We start from the raw sequence: 23350 nt of genomic DNA on the forward strand, positions 1-23350 counted from the left end.
CTTTAAAACAATCTACGCTCTCGGCTCAGAAGTGTTCATGTGGATTTTGTTTGCTTTATAAGTTTACAGCGTGTACCTGTCTGTTGAGTTATATTTGAGGAATATTTGAACAAAGCTCTCATTGTTCATTTAGTCCCTTGGGGAGAGCTGCATTCAATAGCTGGAGGTACTTTTCTGAGAAGTCTGAGGATCTAGTCAGGAGAACAGCTGATCTTCCTGCCAATCACACCTGGTGGTGGAGGAACTCAATCTATTCCCAGTCACACAGACAACTGTAATTACACATCTTGGCTCAGGACAGGAAAAAAACACAAAATAAACTGAGACTCAAACTTCTCAACTGTATATGACTATTTACAGTATTATTTGTTGCTACCATCTCTCTCTGACACCAAAGGCCTTTAGTGGTGGGTGTTTTGGATCTCTCTGTCTCGTGGGCACTGGGGAGAACTCTAGCTTTGGTGGTTCTGTCTCATTAAAAGGACTAGAGGATTTCACAGCAGAACCATTTCAAAGCGAAGTAGCCTCGGGGATATTCTCACTGATATGAGACTAGTGCCATAGGGTGAGAACACTATAGAGATGGATGTTCTGTATGAGCCATTTTATCTGTGTGCGTGTATGTTGAATGATGATGAACGTTCCAGAGAGGTTTCCTTCAATTTCTCTGGAATCTTTGAAGATGGATGAAGCCTCAACGTTCTTAGAGTAATACCATGCTCTTCTGCCAAATCAACATGCATGTCTGTGTGGGTGGGTGTATGTGTGTGTGTCTAGCGTGTCTGACTTCATTCATGAGTGTGCTTGCAATGCTTGACAGTGGTTTTGAACCAGAGATTATGTATGTGTGTCACAAATACGGTTCATGCCACTGCTAACAAATCATGAGTAACGCTGAATACATGCTGTGTCTACATCAAAATCTCCTTAAAAGGATATGTCAAATCCCCTTGAAACGGATGTCTGGAATTTGTGTGTGTGTGGGTGAGTAGGTGTGTGTGGGCAAGTGTGTGTGTGTGTGTGTGTGTGTGTGTGTGTGTGTGTGTGTGTGTGTGTGTGTGTGTGTGTGTGTGTGTGTGTGTGTGTGTGTGTGTGTGTGTGTGTGTGTGTGTGTGTGTGTGTGTGTGTGTGTGTGTGTGCGTGTGTGTGGAGAGAGGACTGGGGACTCATATTCACTACTTTCTTCATTAGTGTTCAAATGGGGTTGAGCTCGGAGGCATTTGGCATATATCAAAATAGTATCAATGGATTTCTACAATAAAAAGATAACTATTTTGTACTGTATAATTCTGCTTTCTCCCCATAAAGGTATTGAACATTTTATAATTAACTGTATTATTTGTTCACTGAAAAATGTTCTGTTTTATAATGTAAATAATAACTGAATCAATGGTGAGCAATAGAAATTGGTCAAATAGAAATGGTCATTGATCCTTTTTTTCTACCATACTTTAATGGAAACCATATACATTTGTTACAAAGCTGTTCTCAAGCATATGGATTTTCAGGGTGTACACCATTTAATAAAATCAAAGAAACCGTGGGCATGAGCACAAAAACTTGAGAAAATATAAATTGTGTTTGAATGAGCTTGTTAGTGCCATACTTGAGTGTGTGTGGGGGGGGGGAGAGCCTGTGTTTAGGTCCATACGCAGGTATTAAAAATGTATGAAGTTGTATGATGAACTCAATGTACCTGCTAGCTACTGTACCAGCAAACCAAGACATCAGCACAAGAAATGCGTGTGACTGAGACTGCAAATGACTGACTGCCACACAGTATGTGTTTATTTGTATATGTCTGGTCTGTGTTAATGCTCGATAGAGTCTATCCTATTCCCCACACATCTCTCAGTGATGGTCCTGTCACATCACCATTATTAGTCCCATTAATTCGGAGAGTGGAGCATTGATCTCTGTTCGACCGTATACTGTTCATGGTGACACTTACCACGGGCGCCGAGCCGTTGCACCGGCCCAATAATTACGCTTCATGTACCACAGCATTACTTTTCTCAAGAGGGGGCCAAGTTTGTGAATTTGCTTCTACGTTTCGCTGCTCTTTGGAACGTGTCAAGCTGTCAGCTCAGAGGTCCAGATGGCAAATATGCCTTGCATTCCCTGTGGCGTTCCTTACTCCCTGTCTCTCTCTCTATGACTCTACCTCTATCTGTCTCTCTCTTCCCCCTTCTTTCACTCATTTTACCCCCCCCCCCATTTCTCTCTTTCTCTCTCTCGCTCTCTCTTTTGTTCTCCCCCCTCTTCAGTGATGGTAACACAGACAGAGTGCTGTGTTGAAGTGACTACACTGATTGAATAATGCATGAGGCTGTATAGCCCCTGTGTGGACCAGGGTCCAGACCAGACAGTTGCAGTCCATAACATTTCTTCCTCCAGAAAGGCCCCAGAGTGAGTATGTTCAACAATAAGAAAATACACTGGTGTGGCCTTTACTAACTATGGTCGTGACACTGTACACAATCCAACTTGACACTGTGAAAGTACTTCTCCGTCACATTTCTTTCCATGTGGGTGCAATATGGATTACATACACAATCACAGCTGAGTTAAACAAACAAACAAGAGAAAAAAACACAGTGGGTTCAGGCCAGTCTGTTCAGATTTTTCTTAGAATTAGCACCGGTATAGACACTTCCCTCAATCCTTGAATACAAAAAGAATCAAGCTGGACCACCCTATTGACGAAGAGTTTTTCTTTATTTTTAGTATTTTCTACATTGTCGGTTAATAGTCAAGACATCAACACTATGAAATAACACATATGGAATCATGTACGAACCAAAAAAGGGTTAAACAAATCCAAATATATTTTTGATTTTAGATTCATCAAAGTAGCCACCCTTTGCCTTGATGACAGCTTTGCATAGTCTTGGCATTCTCTCTATCACGCTCATTGGTCAAATAGCCCTTACACAGCCTGGAGGTGTGTTTTGGGTCATTATCCTGTTGAAAAATAAATGATAGTCCCACTGAGCGCAAACCAGATGGGATGGCATATCGCTGCAAAATACTGTGGTAGCCATGCTGGTTAAGTGCCTTGAATTCTAAATTAATCACAGACAGTGTCCCCAGCAAAGCACCATCACACCTCCTCCATGCTTCACGGTGGAAACCACACATGCGGAAATCATCCGTTCACAAACTCTATGTCTCACAAAGACACGGCGGTTAGAACTGAACATCCCCAAATTTGGACTCATCAGACCAAAGGACAGATTTCCACCGGTCTAATGTCCATTGCTCGTGTTTCTTGGCCCAAGCTAGTCTCTTCTTCTTATTGGTGTCCTTTACTAGTTGTTTCTTTGCAGCAATTTGACCATGAAGGCCTCATTCAGGCAGTCTCCTCTGAACAGTTGATGTTGAGATGTCTTACTTGAACTCTGTGAAGCATTTATTTGGGCTCCAATCTGAGGTGCAGTTAACTCTAATAAACATATCCTCTGCAGCAGAGGTAACTCTGGGTATTCCTTTCCTGTGGTGGTCCTCATGAGAGCCAGTTTCATCATAGCGCTTGATGGTTTTTGCAACTGCACTTGAAGAAATGTAAAAGTTCTTGAAATGTTCCATATTGACTGACCTTCATGTCTTAAAGTAATGATGGACTGTCATTTCTATTTGGTTATTTGAGCTGTTCTTGCCATAATATGGACTTGGTATTTTACCAAATAGGGCTATCTTCTGTATACCACCTCTACCTTGTCACAACACAATTGATTGGCTCAACCGCAAATTCACTTTTAACAAGGTACACCTGTTAATTGAAATGCATTCCAGGTGACTACCTCATGAAGCTGGTTGAGAGAATGCCAAGCGTGCGCAAAGCTGTCAAGGCAAAGTGTGGCTACTTTGAAGAATCTGAAATAAGAAATCTATTTTGATTTGTTTAACACTTTTGTGGTTACTACATGATTCCATATGTGTTATTTCATAGTTTTGATTTCTTCACCATTTTTCTACATTGTAGAAAATAGTAAAAATAAAGAAAAACCCTGGAATGAGTAGGTGTGTCCAAACTTAGGACTGGTACTGTAGATATTTAACTTTTCACACTCAGCTTTTCATAGACTTGATTTTCAAAGCACAGACTAATACCATGAGCATTACTGTTCATCAGAAAAACAGGGACATGACCCGACAGAAAGACCGTAGCTCCTTTTTCCTGTCCATTTCTTTTACAAGAAAGCCTTTCAAGAAACAGCCCGTAACTTGGCAGTGATGCACCCAGAACAGAGTCAATGCATCACTTTGCATTAAATTACCACATAGACAGCAGCTAACAGGGCAAATTACCCCATACATGCCTTAAGTTGCCTATGACATACATTGTGTACCGTAAAAAGAAGATAACCATATGCTATGGTAGGGGAATCTGGGTTTCTTTGCTCTCCATGTGGGTGTTTTGCAGGTGAGGTGAGGACCATCCTACTCAGTGAATTTCAGAAACATTTAAAAAATAATGAAACACTTAAAAAGTGTTTTTATATAAAACTATACTAAATATATTCACGTCACCAAATATCTGATTAAAACACACTGTTTTTCAATGAATGTCTACAGTAGACTCACACTCTAGGCTAGCACCATGGTGTAACCGGAGGACAGCTATTCATCATCCTCCTGTGGCTACATTGACTTCAATTGCAGAATAGCTAGCTAATGCTTAAACCAAAGTAGTGGATTTTTTTCTTTAAGAACCCCTTTCATTACCCACATCAGATTCAAGCTACTTGGAAAAAAACACATCGACCCTGTAACGGACAAACAGCTGCGTATTCAAACTGCAACACAACGAGAAGGTAAGAAGAAAGTTGACTTTTACTTAGGGGCATAATGAGAGGGAAAGCTCAGCTAACAAGGCCAACTACAAGGAGCTTGCAGAGGTAAATGCACATTACGATTCTTTACTTGCTAAGCATATTGTCACGCCTTGGTCTTAGTATTTTTGTGTTTTCGTTAATTAGTTGGTCAGGCCAGGGTGTGACATGGGTTTATGTTGTTGTATTTTCGTATTGGGGTTTGTAGTATTTGGGATTGCGGCTGAGTAGGGGTGTTGTATAGGCTTGGCTGCCTGAGGCGGTTCTCAATCAGAGTCAGGTGATTCTCGTTGTCTCTGATTGGGAACCGTATTTAGGTAGCCAGGGTTTCACTGTGTATTTCGTGGGTGATTGTTCCTGTCTCTGTGTAGTTTCACCAGATAGGCTGTAATTAGGTTTCACGTTCCGTTTTATTGTTTTGTATTTGTATCGTCATTTTTGTTTCATTAAACACATGAGTAACCAATACGCTGCATTTTGGTCCGACTTTCTTGCGACAAACAAAGAACGCCGTTACAGAATCACCCACCACACACGGACTGAGCAGCGTGTTAACAGGCAGGAGCCACACGAGAGGCAACAGAAGCAGCTTCAGTGGGAGAGGCTACACCACTTGGAGAATTGGACATGGGAGGAGGAACTGGACGGAAAAGGACCCTGGGCTCAGCCTGGTGAATATCGCCGCCCCAAGGAGGAACTAGAAGCGGCTAAAGCGGAGAGGCGCTGGTATGAGGAGGCAGCACGGCGACGTGGATGGAAGCCCGGAAATCAGCCCCAAAAATGTATTGGGGGGGGGCTATCAGGGAGTATGGCTACGCCAGGTAGGAGACCTGCGCAAACTCCCTGTGCTTACCGGGGGGCTAGAGAGACCGGGCAGGCACCGTGTTATGCAGTGGTGTGCACGGTGTCCCCAGTGCGGGTGCATAGCCCGGTGCGGTATATTTCAGCTCCGCGTATCGGCCGGGCCAGATTGAGCGTCGAGCCAAATGCCATGAAGCCGGCTCTACGCATCTGGTCCCCAGTGCGTCTCCTTGGGCCGGTTTACATGGCACCAGCCTTGCGCTCGGTGTCTCCGGTTCGCCTACATAGCCCAGTGCGGGCTATTCCACCTCGCAGCACTGGCAGGGCAACCGAGAGTATTCAACCAGGTAAGATTGGGCAGGCTCGGTGCTCAAGAGCTCCAGTGCGCCTGCACGGTCCGGTCTATCCAGTACCAACTCCACACCCCAGCCCTCCGGTAGTAGCTCCCCGCACCAGGCTTCCTGTGCGTGTCCTCGGCCCAATACCACCAGTGCCAGCACCACGCATCAGGCCTACAGTGCGCCTCGCCTCTCCTGCCCTGTCGGAGCCTTTCTCCTCTCCAGCGCTGCCGGAGCCTCCTGCCTGTTTGGAGCAGCCAGAGCTGCCAGTCTGCATGGAGCAGCTAGAGCTGCCAGTCTGCATGGAGCAGCTAGAGCTACCAGTCTGCATGGAGCAGCTAGAGCTGCCAGTCTGCATGGAGCAGCTAGAGCTGCCAGTCTGCATGGAGCAGCTAGAGCTGCCAGTCTGCAGGGAGCTGCCAGTCTGCAAGGAGCTGCCAGTCTGCAAGGAGCTGCCAGTCTGCAGGGAGCTGCCAGTCTGCAGGGAGCTGCCAGTCTGCAAGGAGCGGCCAGTCAGCCAGACTCTTCCAGATCTGCCAGTCAACCAGACTCTTCCAGATCTGCCAGTCAGCCAGACTCTTCCAGATCTGCCAGTCAGCCAGACTCTTCCAGATCTGCCAGTCAGCCAGACTCTTCCAGATCTGCCAGTCAGCCACACTCTTCCAGATCTGCCAGTCAGCCAGACTCTTCCAGATCTGCCAGTCAGCCAGACTCTTCCAGATCTGCTAGTCAACCAGACTCTTCCAGATCCGCCAGTCAGCCAGGATCTGTCGGATTCAACTGCCTGGCTGGGCTTCATCTCAGTACTGGGCTTCCTCTCAGTACTGGGCTTCCTCTCAGTCCCGAGCTGCCCCTCAGTCCCGAGCTGCCCCTCAGTCCCGAGCTGCCCCTCAGTCCCGAGCTGCCCCTCAGTCCCGAGCTTCCCCTCAGTCCCGAGCTTCCCCTCAGTCCCGAGCTGCCTCAGTCACGAGCTGCTCCTCAGTTCAGTGGGTTCTGGGTGAGGACTATTCGGCCATGGTCGGCGGCGAGGGTGGATCATCCCAGGACGCGAAGGGGAGGAGCTATGACATTTATCGAGTTGGAACCGCCACCATGGACAGACGCCCACCCGGACCCTCCCTATGGTTTTGAGGTGCGTCCGGGAGTCCGCACCTTAGGGGGGGGTTCTGTCACGCCTTGGTCTTAGTATTTTTGTGTTTTCGTTAATTCGTTGGTCAGGCCAGGGTGTGACATGGGTTTATGTTGTTGTATTTTCGTATTGGGGTTTGTAGTATTTGGGATTGCGGCTGAGTAGGTGTGTTGTATAGGCTTGGCTGCCTGAGGCGGTTCTCAATCAGAGTCAGGTGATTCTCGTTGTCTCTGATTGGGAACCGTATTTAGGTAGCCAGGGTTTCACTGTGTATTTCGTGGGTGATTGTTCCTGTCTCTGTGTAGTTTCACCAGATAGGCTGTAATTAGGTTTCACGTTCCGTTTTGTATTTGTATCGTCATTTTTGTTTCATTAAACACATGAGTAACCAACACGCTGCATTTCGGTCCGACTTTCTTGCGACAAACGAAGAACGCCGTTACACATATGAACGTTTCTACTTCTCTGGGATGCCGAAATCAATTGAGAATGCATTTTAATCGTTCATTAAAAGTGAGATTGAAGAGAGCGTTTAACGCAGCGCATTTTTTTGCGCACTCTCAAGTAGGCTTTCAACTTTCTTCCAGTATTTATTTAGCAAAGGTGATAACACAATCACTCCGGACAGACGAGCAAAAACTCATTACATGAATGTTGCAGCAGCCTAATTAAACACTAGAGATCTGACATAATGTATGGGATGAAAACGAGACGATTGTTCAGTCTGATCAACTGTAGGCTACTTTTAATAGCAGCTGTATACAGCCTATGCTCCGTATCCAGGCTAAACAAATTGGTAACGTTATGTATTTATAATCCATTTGTTTGTCAGGAGAAAATGTGAATGTGATTTGGTTCATATTAAAACTTGGGCTGGTTAGGCTGCCTACACTTTTTCAAGCCAAAATTATTAACTGGAATTAATCGAACAACATAATAGTGATGACATGGACTGTGAGTACATTTTTAATTAGGTCTACAGTTGCATAGGCCTGGATGATGCAAACATGCATAAAGGAAGCTCAGCACTTTGAGTTCTATCTGTATCTGGGTAGAGGAACCCCTGTTAGTCTAGTCTAAATATAATTCATACAGTATAAGGTTGCTGCAATTTAACAGGGGTTTCATTCTCACAAGGGCCACAAGTTTTTACCAGGAGTTGTTTTTTAAACCATGTGACCGGATTAGAAAAACTGATCCCATCATAGTCTATATAAAAACTTTTTACAACTGATTCATCACTGTCATACCCTATATGATCCATAATTTCCCAGGTTAGGTTACCAGATAAGCAAAAAAAATGCCCCACCACTCTGGGACCTATGGTGCCACCAGTCTACTGGCAGTTGTCAGTTATAGTCAGGTATGTGGATGATCAGGGCATTACTGAGAAACGTTTCAGGTTTCACTCAGATGCAGACAACGCTGCGTTAACAACAACTTATTAATAATAATAACTCAAGAGGGCCACCATTGTTCCTGTTCCCAAGAAAGCTAAGGTAACTGAGCTAAACGACTACCGCCCCGTAGCACTCACTTCCGTCATCATGAAGTGCTTTGAGAGACTAGTCAAGGACCATATCACCTCCACCCTACCTGACACCCTAGACCCACGCCAATTTGCTTACCGCCCAAATAGGTCCACAGACGATGCAGTCTCAACCACACTGCACACTGCCCTAACCCATCTGGACAAGAGGAATACCTATGTGAGAATGCTGTTCATCGACTACAGCTCGGCATTCAACACCATAGTACCCTCCAAGCTCGTCATCAAGCTCGAGACCCTGGGTCTCGACCCCGCCCTGTGCAACTGGGTACTGGACTTCCTGACGGGCCGCCCCAGGTGGTGGGGTAGGTAACAACATCTCCTCCCCGCTGATCCTCAACACTGGGGCCCCACAAGGGTGCGTTCTGAGCCCTCTCCTGTACTCCCTGTTCACCCACGACTGTGTGGCCACGCACGCCTCCAACTCAATCATCAAGTTTGCGGACGACACAACAGTGGTAGGCTTGATTACCAACAACGACGAGACGGCCTACAGGGAGGAGGTGAGGGCCCTCGGAGTGTGGTGTCAGGAAAATAACCTCACACTCAACGTCAACAAAACTAAGGAGATGATTGTGGACTTCAGGAACACCCCCCTATCCACATCGATGGAACAGTAGTGGAGAGAGTAGCAAGTTTTAAGTTCCTCGGCATACACATCACAGACAAACTGAATTGGTCCACTCACACAGACAGCATCGTGAAGAAGGCACAGCAGCGCCTCTTCAACCCCAGGAGGCTGAAGAAATTCGGCTTGTCACCAAAAGCACTCACAAACTTCTACAGATGCACAATCGAGAGCATCCTGGCGGGCTGCATCACCGCCTGGTACGGCAACTGCTCCGCCCTCAACCGTAAGGCAAACTACCTGCCCTCCAGGACACCTACACCACCCGATGTTACAGGAAGGCCATAAAGATCATCAAGGACATCAACCACCCGAGCCACTGCCTGTTCACCCCGCTATCATCCAGAAGGCGAGGTCAGTACAGCTGGGACCGAGAGACTGAAAAACAGCTTCTATCTCAAGGCCATCAGACTGTTAAACAGCCACCACTAACATTGAGTGGCTGCTGCCAACACACTGACACTGACTCAACTCCAGCCACTTTAATAATGGGAATTGATGGGAAATGATGTAAATATATCACTAGGCACTTTAAACAATGCTACCTTATATAATGTTACTTACCCTACATTATTCATCTCATATGCATACGTATATACTGTACTCTATATCATCGACTGCATCCTAATGTAATACATGTATCACTAGCCACTTTAACTATGCCACTTTGTTTACATACTCATCTCATATGTATATACTGTACTCGATACCATCTACTGTATCTTGCCTATGCTGCTCTGTACCATCACTCATTCATATATCCTTATGTACATATTCTTTATCCCCTTACACTGTGTATAAGACAGTAGTTTAGGAATTGTTAGTTAGATTACTTGTTGGTTATTACTGCATTGTCGGAACTAGAAGCACAAGCATTTCGCTACACTCGCATTAACATCTGCTAACCATGTGTATGTGACAAATAAAATTTGATTTGATTTGATCCATCAGGGGCAGAGAAAAGACAGGTCAGGAGCAGGCAGGGGTCAGTAATCCAGAAATGGGGCAAAGGTACAGGATGGCAGGCTCAGGGTAGGCAGGGGTCAGTAATCCAGAAATGGGGCAAAGGTACAGGATGGCAGGCTCAGGGTAGGCAGGGGTCAGTAATCCAGAAATGAGGCAACGGTACAGGATGGCAGGCTCAGGGTAGGCAGGGGTCAGTAATCCAGAAATGGGGCAAAGGTACAGGATGGCAGGCTCAGGGTAGGCAGGGGTCAGTAATCCAGAAATGGGGCAAAGGTACAGGATGGCAGGCTCAGGGTAGGCAGGGGTCAGTGATCCAGAAATTGGGCAAAGGTACAGGATGGCAGGCTCAGGGTAGGCAGGGGTCAGTGATCCAGAAATGGGGCAAAGGTACAGGATGGCAGGCTCATGGTAGGCAGGGGTCAGTAATCCAGAAATGGGGCAAAGGTACAGGATGGCAGGCTCAGGGTAGGCAGAGGTCAGTAATCCAGAAATGGGGCAAAGGTACAGGATGGCAGGCTCAGGGTAGGCAGGGGTCAGTGATCCAGAAATGGGGCAAAGGTACAGGATGGCAGGCAGACTCAGGGGCAGAAAGAGTGGTCAGGCAGGCGGTCTCAGAGTCAGGACCGGCAAGGGTCAAAACCAGGAGGGCGAGAAAAGAAAGACTGGGGAAAAGCCGGAGCTGAGACAAAACTGCTGGTTTACTTGACAAACAAGACGAACTGGCACAGACAGACAGAGAACACAGGTAAAAAATACACAGGGGATAATGGGGAAGATGGGTGACACCTGGATGGGAGTGGAGACAAGCACAAGGACAGGTGAACCAGATCTGGGTGTGACACTACTTTGATGTATTAAGTGGGCGAGATGAGCAGTCTGTGTTTGACATTGGAAATTCTAAGATGTCTAAGTTTAACTTCATGGAGACACGTGTTGCCCAAACCTATCATAAAGTCGCTGCTGTATTGGAACATATCTGCTATTTGTATTTACAGCTAAGTCCCTTCTCTTCCCTGATTTAAAAGGTGATGACCACTCCACTCCACTACCATTGTCAACTTTCTCCTGACATGAACTGAAGCCATGTCTCATGTGCCTGCTCATCCACTGGCACATTGAACGTTTCCTCTCCAAGCACTGTCAGTAGACCTGTACATTTTCTCTCATTACTGCTGTAGAGTCAATCACATAGACAAACACAATCACATTACTACACATCAATGATTTTATTCCTTGCTTGGACTAACTCATTCTTGGCTCTTTTGTCTAACTGTGGAGTGTATTATGTTATTGTTTTTTGTCTTCCCAGTCAATTCCTGTCCTGCCCTCAGTTGAAGAGTTGAGCTCTTCTTATCCATGATGAGCCTGTCCTGCACTGAGGCCAAGCCTCTGAACACCTCAACGCATACCTCATACCTTAATTTAATCACTGCTGTGATCCCTTCCCAACGCCGTGTAAGTAGCCCTCTCATTGCACTATGAATGTCTTTATTAATTGCTTTAGTTTAAAATAATTAGTCTTTGGGCTGGCGCAGCGGTCTAAGGCACTGCATCGCAGTGCTAGAGGTGTCACTACAGACCCAAGTTCGATTCCAGGTTGTGTCACAACCGGCCGTGATCGGCGCACAATTGGCCCATTATTGCCCGGGTTAGGGGAGGGTTTGGCCGGGCGGGTTTTACTTGGCTCATCACGCTCTAGCGACTCCTTGTGGCGGGCCGGGCGCCTGCATTCTGACCTTGGTTGTCAGTTGAACAGTGTTTCCTCTGACACATTGGTGCGGGTGCGTGTTAAGAAACACAGACTCCCATACTCCTAAATTGTTCATGTCACCAGGCTCCACTGGTGTGTTGGTATTAGGTACACCAGGTGAGATACTACACCATATGCCCACATATTGCACATTGAAATGAATTCTGACCCACACGGGACCTATTTGTCCTGTGGTTCCTGTCTAAAGTGCCAAAATCAGAGACCAAATGTCTCTTGGCTCTCCAGGGGCCCACAAATTGACACACAGAGATGTGGTGCTGCTGGCTTAATGCAATTGGACTGGTTTAAACGAAAACCAGTGAGAACAAGCCGTTGATCCACTGCAAGCAAGTGATAACGGAGACAAATAATACGACATGGCACCGATGGAGACCAAGTACCGCCGGTGTGAGATATACCCCTACCAGGGAGCCTGGGCCTGACAAAAAAGCTTTTCCATCAACTGTGCAATCGAGCGATAGCGATTAAATCACTTTCACTAGGACGTAATCCTTGTATGACTGGTTCATCCATCTCACACTCATCCAAGTGTGTGGAAGTGCATTGTGTGTGCGTGTGTGGGTGAGTGCATGTGTGTATTTGAATGAGTGAGTGAGCACTGCTGGGCGATCCTCCAAAGCTGCGTTAGAAGGTTTTTGCTGCTCTTTGGGAAAAACAGCATATCATAAATGTGCTTTTCAAAACCCAGTCAAAATCAGGTTTTAAAATGAGTGTGATCCTCTAGGATAAGAGAGTGTGGCGTCTCTCTATTTATTTATCTTTTATCAAAGATAACTAATTTAATGCAAATGAAACCTACATTGATGACTACCTGCTGAGCAAACATGAAGAAATGTGGAATATTCTAAGAATGAAGACAAACCATAGGAGAAGGCTACGTATTGTATTGTCCTCTATTTACCATTCTACTGGTGTACTGTCCGTGCCATTTGAGAGTGAATTGCATGTCAATTTGATTTGACACACTACTGATCTTGTTAGCCTATAATCATTTCTGAATTCTTCTCTAATGGAATAACTCAGAGGCTGATAACTGTATAATTTGATTTGATGTTATGAAATGATTTGATTTACGGCTTAATACGACTGTAGGGAATCTGGTCGAGTCAACCCGTATCACGGAAGTTCAGCACTGTTGAGCAATTTAAAGGTAATTTTCGATTGAGCTGACATATGCGACATATGCATCATTAAAAAGTTGTTTTTCTTCCGTATAAGTCTTTTCCTGCACATTATAGAGTACAAGCGTTACATTTCTTTAAGGGCCCGATTCTGACTGAGGAAATGACATCTTTCTTACACACGTCTTTCCTACATACTTCTCAGTAGCTGGTATTCAGACTTACCTTGTGAAGGTGCATAACAGGTTTTGCAGGCTTAGTTCCCTTGTGCGCATGTGGAATAAATGTAATTTGACCACTGAAATCCCTCCCACTTGCTAGCCAACATATTTTCTTGTGGAGTTTTTATTCACTAGGGTTTTCAGTACGTTTATCTTAAGCCATCCCTTTAAATATGGTGTAGCTTTAAGTTAAGACATTTGATGACAGACTCAATAGAATATATCAAGAAAACGGGTTCAGAATATTTGGGATCAATGTAAGAAAGCCATCTAAATATACGCATTTTCCTCTCAGTTTCAGCACCAATTGGTAGAATTAAAAATACTCTGATTTTGTAGATTATTTAGCGTTAGAAAAGTCTTCATGAATCATAAAACAACAGGATAGAAATAGGAAACGGAGAAAGTTGGGGTACCCTATAATTAAGACATTCAAGAGTGCCCATCCCTGCAAGATAAAAGGCTGTACAATTGCAGCATTGTCTAGATTTTACTGTGGAAAAGTTGATATGTTGATATGCTTAAGTTGGCTGCCATATGACTAGCTTATCATTTGTTTACAGCGATTATAAGGTAAACAAATATCTAATACCAGTGTCATTTACCCTTCACTTACCCAAACAGATTACTCAATTACCTAGTTCTTATCAAAAGCTCTTATCTAGTTGTAGATTACAGTGCAGGGCGAATGGTGTTATTTATATCGGGAAATATTTAGTCTGCTTTTTCCACTTTGAACCTGTAGGTTTGCTAGACCTTATTCATGGTTTTCTTGTGCGTAAAGGAGGTAGAATTATTAGGGAATTAACCTTTTACTGCAGTGGGCTAAATGAGGGTCAGAGTGATTCTCGGTAGTTTTTTCTTACACCTTGTTCTGGGGACAGTAAAAGGCCACTCTAAACTGTGCAGTTTTGTCACACAACACAATGCCACAGATGTCTCAAGTTTTGAGGGAGCATGCAATTGGAATGCTGACTACAGGAATGTCCACCAGAGCTGTTGCCAGATAATTGAATGTTAATTTCTCTATCACAAGCCGCCTCCAACGTTGTTTTAGAGAATTTGGCAGTACGTCCAACCTGCCTCACAATTGCAGGCCACGTGTAACCACACCAGCCCAGGACCTACACATCCGGGTTCTTCACTTGCAGGATCATCTGAGACCAGCCACACGGATAGCTGATGAAACTGATTAGTATTTCTGTCTGTAATACAGCTCTTTTGTGGGGAAAAACGTATTCTGATTGGCTGGGCCTGGTTCCCCAGTGGCTGGGCCTATGCCCTCCCAAGCCCACCCATGGCTGTACCCCTGCCCAATCATGTGAAATCCATAGATCAGGGCCTAATTCATTCATTTCAATTGGCTTACTTTATTATATGAACTGTAACTCAGTAAAATCTTTGAAATTGTTGCATGTTTCGTTTATATTTTTGTTCAGTATACTTTGAAGCAAAAGTATACACTTCACACAAGAGCTTACAAAGAATAAGGCACCGGTACCATGTCAGATATAGTTTAAATGTATTAAATTTTAAGTTTGCATCCCAATATTGCACTTGATTGTCACGCCTTGGTCTTAGTATTTTGTGTTTTAGATAATTAGTTGTTCAGGCCAGGGTGTGACATGGGTTTATGTTATTGTGTTGTTGTATTGGGGTTTTTGTAGGCATTGGGATTGTGGTTGATTAGGGGTGTGTTTAGTTTAGGTTTGGCTGCCTGAGGCGGTTCTCAATCTGAGTCAGGTGATTCTTGTTGTCTCTGATGGGGAACCGTATTTAGGTAGCCTGGGTTTCACTGTGTATTTCGTGGGTGATTGTTCCTGTCTCTGTGTAGTTTCACCAGATAGGTTTCACGTTCCGTTTTGTTGTTTTGTATTTTGTATCAGTTATTTCATGTACCACGATTCATTCATTAAAAAACATGAGTAACCACCACGCTGCATTTCGGTCCGACTTTCTTGCGACAAACGAAGAACGAAGAACGCCGTTACATTGATATACGTCACAGAAGACTGAAATAAAACAAAATGGTTTTTACATAGAAACATTGGATTTTCATCTTTAAAAAACAACAACTTTATTATGAAAAATATTCAAACATTCCACACATGAGGCCAAAGAGGGCACTTTTGGTCATTGACTGGAGGAAAAGGCTACGACATGTGCAGAATAAGGTGGACACACCTCAGCCACACCTTCATTTTTTAGATGTCCTCCCAAAATGAATAGCAGGTGAATAGCACGCTATTCTCATGCTAAAGTTCAAGGTCAGAATACACATAGAGAGTAAAGTGCATGAAAAATAAATTACTTTCCATTTACTTGCGCTGAACTCTGGTTGGAATCGGGCCCTAAATGAAAACATTTCCACAAAGCAAACAGAGTGTGCACTGTACTGTATGTCTGTGAGCAACGGCATTTCCCTCTCAAGTTTAGTCAACACAACAACATGTTTTACTCAGCAATACAGCATAATGACAACATTTTTGTAAATGTATTAAAAATAAAAACAGAAATACCTTATTTACATAAGTATTCAAACCCTTTGCTATCAGATTCAAAATTGAGCTCAGGTGCATCCTGTTTCCATTGATGATCCTTGAGATGTCTCTACAACTTGATTGGAGTCCAACTGTGGTTAATTCAATTGATTGGACATGATTTGGAAAGGCACACACCTGTCTATATAAGGTCCCACAGTTGACAGTGCATGTCCGAGCAAAAACCAAGCCATGAGGTTGAAGGAATGGTCCGTAGAGCTCCGAGATTGCATTGTGTTGAGGCACAGATCTGGGGCAGGGTACCATTTTTTTTCAGCATTGAAGATCCCCAATGACACACTGGCCCCCATGATTCTTAAATGAAAGAAGTTTGGAACCATCAAGACTCTTACTAGAGCTGTCTGCCCGACCAAACTGAGCAATTGGGGGAGAAGGGACTTGGTCAGGGAGGTGACCAAGAACCCGATGGTCACTCTGACAGAGCTCTAGAGTTCCTCTGTGAAGATGGGAGAACCTTCCAGAAGGACAACCACCTCTGCAGAACTCCACCAATCAGGCCTTTATGGTTGAGTGGTCAGACGGAAGCCACTCCTCAGTAAAAGGCACATGACAGCCCGCTTGGAGTTTGCCAAAAGGCAACTAAAGACTCTCAGACCATGAAAAACAAGACTGGGGCGACGATTCCAACAGGACAACAACACTAAGCACACAGCCAAGACAACGCTGGAGTGGCTTTGGGACAAGTCTCTGAATATCCTTGAGTGGCCCAGCCAGAGCCCAGAAACTGGAAAATAACTGGGCAGCAACATTCCCTGTCGAACATGACAGAGCTTCAGAGGATCTGCAAGAGAAGAATGAGAGAAACTCCCAAAATACAGGTGTGCCAAGCTTGTAGTGTCATACCCAAGAATAATCTTTTTTGTAATATCTGCCAAAGGTGCTACAACAAAGTACTGGGGTAAGGGTCTGAATACTTATGTAAATCGGATATCATTTTTTTAAAATAATAATAACTGCAAAATAAATGATTAACCTGTTTTTATTTTTCTTTATGGGGTATTGGGTGCAGATTGCTGAGGGGGAAAAATAGTTCAATACATTTTCAAATAAGGCTGTAATGTAACAGTCTGTGGAACAAGTCAAGGGGTCTGAATCATTTCCGAAGGCAATGTGATATATACACAGTGCCAGTTAAAAGTTGGGACACACCTACTCATTCCAGAGTTTTTCTTTATTTGAACTATTTTCTACCTTGTGGAATAACACATATGTAATCATGTAGTAACCAAAAAAGTGTTAACAAATCAAAATATATTTGAGATTTTTCAAAGTAGCCACCCTTTGCCTTGATGACAGCTTTGAACACTCTTAGTATTTTGTTAGGTTACAGACTTATTTTAGAATTGATTACATTGGGTTTCTTCCCTCATCAATCTACACACAATACCCGATAATGACAAAGCAATAACAGGTTTTTAGAAATGTTTGCTAATTTATTGAAAATAATTTACATAAATATTCAGAGATTTTAATCAGTATATACACTGAGTGTACAAAACATTAAAAACACCTGATCTTTCCATGACATAGACTGACCAGGTGAATCCAGGTGAGAGCTATGATCCCTTATTGATCAGTGTAGCTGAAGGGGAGGAGACAGGTTAAAGAAGGATTTTTAAGCTTTGAGAGAATTGAGACGTGGATTGTGTATGTGTGCCATTCAGAGGGTGAATGGGCAAGCAGGTGCCAGGTGCACCGGCTCGTGTCAAAGAATTGCAACACTGCTGGGATTTTCACGCTCAACAGTTTCCCATGTGTGTCAAGAATGGTCCACCACCCAAAGGACATCCAGCCACCAAACACAACTGTGGGAAGCATTGGAGTCAACATGGGCCAGCATCCCTGTGGAAGGCTTTTGACACCTTGTAGAGTCCATGCCCCAACAAATTGAGGCTGTTCTGAGGTTAAAAGGGGCGGGTGAAACTTAATATTAGGTTGGTGTTCCTAATGTTTGGTATACTCAGTGTACCATATTTAGTTGACACTTATATCGAAAGTAACTTATTGTATAGTCATGCGTGCATACATTTTATGTATGGGTGGTCCTGGGAATCGAACCCACTATCCTTGCAAGCACCATGCTCTACCAAATGAGCTATAGAGGTTTGCTGCCACAAAGCAAACATCCAGAGCACAACCTCCAGAGCCTGTCCGATCCAGACTCTGCAGATCTGTGGCTGAGCCAATAGGATGTGATGTGGAAGGTGTGGGTTGGCATGGTCCAGAGTCATGGTTCTGGTTCTGGGCAGGCTACACAGCCTCCTGTTTTCCTGGGTCAGGGTGAAAGGCCACAGCCTGGCTACAACCTGCAGGGCTGCCCTCTGATCTGACTTAATAGCCCCATCCATGTAGCCACACCACTGTGCTAGCCCAGCGGATCCTAGGAAGGAGAGTTCATGAAGACATTGTCATGACTGACCATGAGACTCCAAATAGGTCAGATTAGGTTTGCAATGAATAACTTCAATCAGACCCCCTTTCACCCATAGAGGGGAAGGAAAGAACTTGTGAGGATTAAAAACTCACGTCCTGTTGTAATTCAAGGGAGAAAATCCAGGCTTGCGCTCTCCAAATTCACCAAAGGAATGTGCTTGTCTCAACAGACCTTTTTCCTGCTGAAACTCTAACATGTTCAAATGCAAATACTTGAACAATATTTTTAATGTAGAATGTGGGGAATAGTCAGAGGCCATATAGAACATTAATGTAATTTTGTTTGTTATTTTGTAATGCCATTAAAAATGTTATAAAGGAAATACTCTAACTTGGAAAGTATACACACAACATATATGAAGTTTCCATACTATGCATTGTGCATGTAATATGAAAAATTGTGCATCTTCAAGAGCGAATTTTCAAGCGTGAAAATCAACTCTGTAATTCTGCTCAGGACTACACGACAAGTCACCGGGTAACGGACAACTACAAAGAAGGACAACAGTAGAAGACTTGTTGGAACCATTTCGGACAATCAGAGCCTTACAAGCGTGCCACAAAAAAGTCCAACCCCCTTTCCAAGGCTGCCCTGTTCACCAAGAGATCCATAGCGAACCCAGGCATTTCACGTAAATACATTCATTTTTTACTCAAAGCGGGCAGCGGTTCGTGTGCAAAGTATCTGGTTACTGTAGGGGAGAGTTGTTTCTGAATGTACCAATGTTAAGTGTCTCTGTCCCTCTCTCTCTCCCATCTCCTTTAACAAGCAGCCATGTTGTTGTCATTCCGCTAGGGACCTGTTTTCAGTGTATTAAGTCTCCAGTCAATAACCGGTGCACCTGTCTTTGTGATTGTCTCCACCCCCCTGTGTATTTATACCTGTGTTTGCCTCCATTATCCCCCGTTTATTTATACCTGTGTTCTCTGTTTGCCTGTTGCCAGTTTGTCTTCTTTGTCAAGCCAACCAGCGTTTTTGTGTCAGCTCCTGCTTTTCCCCAGTCTCTCTTTTCTAGTCCTCCTGGTTTTTGACCCTTGCATGTCCTGATTCAGTACCAACCCGCCTGACCACTCTGCCTGACCCTAAGCCTGCCTGCCATCCTGTACCTTTGCCCCACCTCTGAATTACCGACCTCTGCCTGACCTGACCCTGAGCCTTCCTGTCGTCCTGTACCTTTGCCCCTGTTGCTGTAATAAACATTCTTACTTCAATGGTCTGCATCTGGGTCTTACCTTGATACCTGATACAGAGTGTGTATGTTTATCCTGTGTACACATTTAATTAGCTAGTAAATAAATAATTAAACCAATTTGTGTAGTACTGAATGATATGTAAGGCTCAGGTTCTTGCAGATGCAAGGAGGTTACGACTGTTCAGAATGATGATATAATACGAGGTTATGATTAATAAGTTGACTGTTTATAGATGTGATAGGTAAAGACCTTTTAGAGTTTCATTCGGGAGATGGTAACTCTTTAAAGAACCGCTCTCGTGGTGCCCCAGATCCTAATGAGTTAATTGTTACAAGATTAATTTAAAATCGGGTAACAATTAAACATAGTTAGTTCATGAAATAAATAAGTCTTCAGATTAATGTTAAAGTCAAGTCACGACAACAGTTACCACTCCCTGCCAGCTGTCTTCGCATTGAGAGGTTTATCATGGTTATTTCATTGCCTGCCAATGCTAGATAGGAACAGATTTCATCGATGAGTACAATTTATTTGCTTCCTGAAACAAGCGAGTTGGTGATTATGTATGAAATCAGAGTGATAATGAGAAATGGCACCTGCGCTAACAATATGCTCTAAGCAGAGCAGTATATGTTATTACATTTGATTGAGATATTAACACTAGAACTTCTCAAACAAAGACATCTGAAATTGTGTTCACAAGCATAGAAATATTTGTTGTACTTGGAGTGTTGCAATATTAAACCCTTGTCAAGTAAACAGGACCTCATACTACTTTGAAGCCTTGGCGAGAGAGCCTGCAGCAGAACACTACATTCTGAAATATCATTTGGTACGATTACACAAGACTTGCAACTTTTTTCCACTGACTATCAACATCTATAAATAAAAAACAATGTCCAAATCTCCTAACAGATACCATTTTCAGAAGGATGTGTTTTGGGGGGAGTGAATTTGATACTTCTCTTTTCTGTGCACAGTATTTACTCTGAATGCATTATGAATGTGTAGGCTTACTTATCCATGAATCTCTGGGGTCACTTTACCAACACTGCCTTTCAACAACTGAATTTTTTTCTCTCTCTCTCTCTCTCTCTCTCTAGTGGCTGATGTTCATGTGTTGGGCTGTCCTGCACAATAATAGACAAACACACTCTCTTTCCTATTAAAACGACCTCATCCCCTGGTTAGGGCTTCCATTCATTGGGGAGCTCTTAAAAGTAATTACAGTTTCTTACATTATTCATCATATGCAGTAATCGTATAGTACTTCATGGGATTGGATGAGATATATAATGAGAGGTTTGGCTCGTTCACGGATTCTTTTGGGTTCTATATGTACCTTATTTGTTCATTATTGGTTTATTTGGATCCCCATTCACTTTTGCAGAAGCTACTCTTCCTGTAGTCCACAAAGCACACAACACATGACAAGTAAACAAAACACTGATACACTGATAGACAAGGACAGTCACACACATTTTAAATACAACTATATACAAACAATAAAACTTAGAGCTAATGTGTGTTAGAGTGTCTGTGTGTGCGGGTGCTTGTGGTTGTGTCCTGCCGTTCCATGAGATGTTGTTTAATACATTTTTTAAAGGTCATTTTGATGTTTGCTTGAGTAATTGGTGATGGGAGTTCCATGCGACCGTGGCCCTGTATAATACTGTGCGTTGTCCTGAAGTCATTTTGGACTTGGGGACTGTGAAGAGACCCCTGCTGGCATGTCTTGTGGGGCGTGTACAGTATGGGTGTCTGGGCTGAATGTTATTTGATAATGCAAACAATCTGGAATTTTCATCACAGTAATATTTATCATAAAAACTACAAGAGATGTAGTTAAAATCATCAACCCTCTACCAGGAAAGACTGGCATGCATGTTGTTGATGTTAGTTCTGTATGTGCAGTTAAGGGCAAGGCGTGCTGCTTTGTCCTGTCTTTCTTTGCTGCATTTGACCATATCACAGTAATCAAGATGGGACAAGACCAGAGCCTGAAAAACTTGTACAGTTGTTTTTTGTGTAGAAAATACAGAACATCTTTTTATAAACAGACACACTTCTTCAAAGTAACTTGGTCAATATCACCATGATAATTGACCATCCAATGTTACACCTTGTCACGTATACTCCCTCACTGGCTTCTAGGTCATCAGGCTGTTGATTGCGCCTCATGACACTCACCTGGACTCCATCACCTCCTTGTTTACCTTCCCTATATCTGTCACTCCCCTTGGTTCTTTCCTCAGGTGTTATTAACTCTGTTTTCATGTCGGTGCATTAGTTGTGGTGTTCATTGTTTCTTTTATTTATTAAAACACTCACTCCCTGAACTTGCTTCCCGACTCTCAGCACACTCGTTGCACACCTGGAAGTTTTGAAGCAAATGCAATGGTTTTAGATGTATTTAATAGCAGTTTATTATTAATCACCCGTTACTTATCGTAACTCCTTATTTCAGTGAGCTCACTGGCTTTGGGTGCTGACATGTAGAGTGTAGAATCATCCGCATGCATAGTCATTCTAGCTTGGTGTAAGACCGGTGGCAAATCATGTAAAAATAGAGAAGAGTAATGGCCCAAGGCAACTGCCTTGAGGGACACCACACTGTACATATCTGATGTTAGAGAAGCTTCCATTGAAGAACAATCTCTGGGTTCTATTGGATAAATAACTTTCCAACCATGTGATGGCAGGTGATGTAAAGCCATAGCAAGTGAGTTTCTTCAATAACATCAAAGGCTGCACTGAAATCTAACAATACAGCTCCAACTATCATCTTATTATCCATTTATTTTAACCAATAATTTGTCATCTGAGTCAGTGCACTACAATTTGTGTGCCCTTCTTGAGTGCATTGCCACGCATTACTCCAATACTGTCATGAAGTTTGCCTACGACACAATGGTGGTAGACCTGATCACTAATGACGATGAGACAACCAATAGGGAGGAGGTCAAAGACCTGGCAGTGTGGTGCCAGGCAACAACCTCTCCCTCAAAGTCAGCAAGACAAAGGAGCTGATCGTGGACTCCAGGAAACGGAGGGCAGATCACGACCCCGTTCACATCGACTGAGCAGTCGAGAGCTTCAAGTTCATCGATGTCCACATCACTTTCATGGTCCAAACACACCAACGGAGTCGTGAAGAGAGCGCGACAACGTCTCTTCCCTCTCAGAAGGCTGAAAAGATTTGGCAAAAAGTTCTACAACTGGACCATTGAGAGCATATTGACTGGCTGCATCACCACTTGGAATGGTAACTGCTTGGCATCTGACCGTAAGGAGTTACAGGGGGTAGTGCGTACGGCACAGTACATCACTGGGTCCGAGCTCACACAGACACATTTTCACACATGCTGCTGCTACTCTGTTTCTTATCTATCCTGCTAGCTAGTTACTTTTACACGTACCTACATCAAATCAAATTTTATTTGTCACATGCTTTGTAAAGAACAGATGTAGACTAACAGTGAAATGTTTACTTACAGGCCCTTCCCAACAATTTAATTATATCACGAGGAATGTATACACAATGTGTAATGATAACTTGGCTATATACAGTACATGGGGTATCAGTACCGAGTCGATGTGTAAGGGAACGAGGTAATTGAGGTAGATGTGTACATATACAGTAGTCTCTCTCCCTCTTGTTCTCTACATCCATCTTTCCTGCTCTCTCCGTCACCCTCTCTCTTGCCCATTGATTTATTTATGTATTTTACTATAATCAACATTATCCAGCATCAATGGTGACAGCTAGTCTTACTGGGGTCCGACACAACGAAAAAAAAGAC

The 23350-nt window shown here is 43.7% G+C and overlaps 1 pseudogene; it reads right to left on the reverse strand.

Annotated features, from left to right (window-relative positions):
* LOC135543786 (uncharacterized) overlaps positions 1–23350 on the reverse strand; it is a 102300-nt pseudogene that overhangs the window by 19765 nt on the left and 59185 nt on the right.

This window comes from Oncorhynchus masou, chromosome 8 (assembly GCF_036934945.1).
Source record: "Oncorhynchus masou masou isolate Uvic2021 chromosome 8, UVic_Omas_1.1, whole genome shotgun sequence".
NCBI lineage: Eukaryota > Metazoa > Chordata > Actinopteri > Salmoniformes > Salmonidae > Oncorhynchus > Oncorhynchus masou.